Raw genomic sequence first — 2,827 nt, 5'->3', positions numbered from 1 at the left:
CAAGGCTACACTGGCTGTGGAACTAGGCCGGCGCCTGGCTAACGGGCCAGAAGCAAGGGACTGGAAATGAAATCCTTTTCCTTTTTCTAAACCAATTTCCAACCAAATTTTGAATGCAAATTCCAATCAATTTGAAATCTGACTTGAACCCACATAATACAAAATAATATGCAGCAGCATGAATGCATAGACATGTATGTAGTCCTATATTTGATTTTAATTTTAACAAAGTTATTATTTTCCAAAATTTAAATGCTCACAAAATGCATAATTAAATCATTTTCTCCTATTTTAAAATCATACAAATTTTAGGGTGTTACAATTCTACCCCCTTAATATGAATCTCGTCCTCAAGATTCGAACGATGCTTACTCAAATAACTACGGGTATGTTTTTCTCAAATCCTCTTCTGTTTCCCATGTAACCTCATCTTCTGTATATCGATTCCATTGAACCTTACACATCTTTATAATTCGGCTCCTTGTAACCCTTTCTGCTGTCTCCAAAATCCTTACTGGAAATTCCTCATATGTAAGATCTTCCTTAACTATAAGCTCCTCTAATAGTATCTACTCCTCAGGTACACGCAAACACTTCTTTAATTGAGACACATAGAACACATTGTGTACTCCTAACAAACTCTCAGGCAATTCCAACTGATAAGCTACTTCACCACGTCTCTCTAAAATCTTGAAAGGCCCAATATACCCTTGGTGCTAATTTTCCTTTCATGTTGAATCTTCTCACACTTCTCATAGGTGACACCTTCAGGTAAATATAATCCCCTACTTCAAAAACCAATTCTCTTCTCCTAGTGTCGGCATAACTGTTCTATCGAGACGGTGCCACTCTCAAGTTATCCCTAATCATCCTTACTTGCTCTTCTGCGTCTCTTAAAACATCTAGTCCGAACACTTGAGTTTCTCCCGTTTGAATCCAAAACAACGGGGTTCTATACTTTGGTCCATACAAAGCTTCAAAAGGTGCCATATTGAGACTCTTCTGATAACTGTTGTTATATGAAAACTCTACATAAGGCAAACTCTTGTCTCAATTTGTGCCATACTGCAATGCACAAGCTCTCAACATGTCCTCTAGAATCTAATTAGTTCTCTCAGTTTGTTCATCGGTCTGAGGATGATATGCGGTACTAAAATTCAACTTTGTTCCCAACGAACTATATACTTGCTGCAAAAAATGAGACGTAAATTGAGTACCTCGATCAGACACAATTTTCTTGGGAACTCCATGTAGGCATACTATTCTTTCCATATATAATGCAGCCAATTGGGGTCCAGTATAGGTAGTCTTGACCAGTAAGAAGTGAGCAACTTTAGTTAACCGATCCACTATCACTCAAATTGAATCATAACCTCTCTGAGTGCGTGGTAACCCAACAATGAAATCCATAACAACTTCTTCCCATTTCCACTCAGGTATCTTCATTGGTTGTAATAATCGTGCAGGTCTTTGATGTTCAGCTTTGACTCTTTGACATGTATCACATAAAGCAACATATTCAGCCACATCTCTCTTAAGTCCATACCATCAATACTTCTATTTCATATCCAAATACATCTTGGTACTTCCAGGATGAATAGAGTAAACAGACTCATGTGCCTCATGAAGAATTGCATCTCGTATAGCCTTAATCTCAGGCACACATAGTCTCTTCACAAACTAAAGAGTTCCATTATCATCCATATGAAAACCTGGTGCCTTGCCAATCACTATGTTCTCCGCCATATCTTTCAACTTCACATCCTATAACTGACCCTTACGTATTTCTTGCTCTAACGTGGGTTCTATCACCAACTCCACTACATTAGTGACAAATCCCAAATTTAGTTGCTCAAATTCAGCACACAACTCACTTGACATAGCTGCCACTTGCACCTCCTTAGCGTAACTCTTCCTACTAAGAGCATTGACAACAACATTCATCTTTTCAGGATGATAGTGTACCTCTAGATCATAATCTTTAATCAACTCTAACCATTGACGCTGCCTCAAGTTCAGATCCATCTGAGTGAAAATGTACTTCAGACTCTTGTGATCAGTATAGATATCGCTCTTATGTTCGATAAGATAGTGTCTCCATATTTTCAAAGCATGAACCATTGCTGCTAATTCTAAATCATGAGTAGGATAGTTTAGCTCATGCTTTCTCAACTGTCGGGATGCATAGGCCACTACTCTACCTTCTTGCATAAGAACACATCCGAGACCTTGACGAGACGCATCGCAATAAATAGAAAAGTTCTTGCTCAAATCTGGCAAAACCAATACTGGGGCGGTAGTCATTCTCTTCTTCAATTCTTCAAAGTTAGCCTGATACTTTTTAGACCACACAAACTTAGCATTCTTCTCCAACAGAGCTGTCATAGGCTTAGCAAGTTTAGAAAACCCTTCTATAAACCTTCTGTAGTATCCAGCCAATCCTAAGAAACTACGAATCTCTCCCACATCGGTTGGTGGTTTCTAATTCAACACATCTCTCACTCTGCTTGGATCTACTGCTATTCCACCATGAGGGACAACATGGCCTAGGAAAGAAACTTCCTTCAACCAAAACTCACACTTGCTTCGCTTAGCATACAACTTGTGTTCCCTAAGCTTTTGCAAGACCAACCTTAGATGTTCAGCGTGCTCTTCTTCTATTTTGGAGAATACTAGTATATCATCAATAAATACCACCACAAACTTATCCAAAAACTCCATAAATGCCTTATTCATTTCTTAGGTGTCAGGAGAGGTTTTGTATATACTCTTTCTATTTCGAATTATAAGACGTTTTGACTTCTCTAGATACATTACTTTTACTATA

The sequence above is a fragment of the Miscanthus floridulus genome, chromosome 8, assembly GCF_019320115.1.
Source record: "Miscanthus floridulus cultivar M001 chromosome 8, ASM1932011v1, whole genome shotgun sequence".
Lineage (NCBI taxonomy): Eukaryota > Viridiplantae > Streptophyta > Magnoliopsida > Poales > Poaceae > Miscanthus > Miscanthus floridulus.
Note: the sequence above shows the minus strand (reverse complement) of the source record.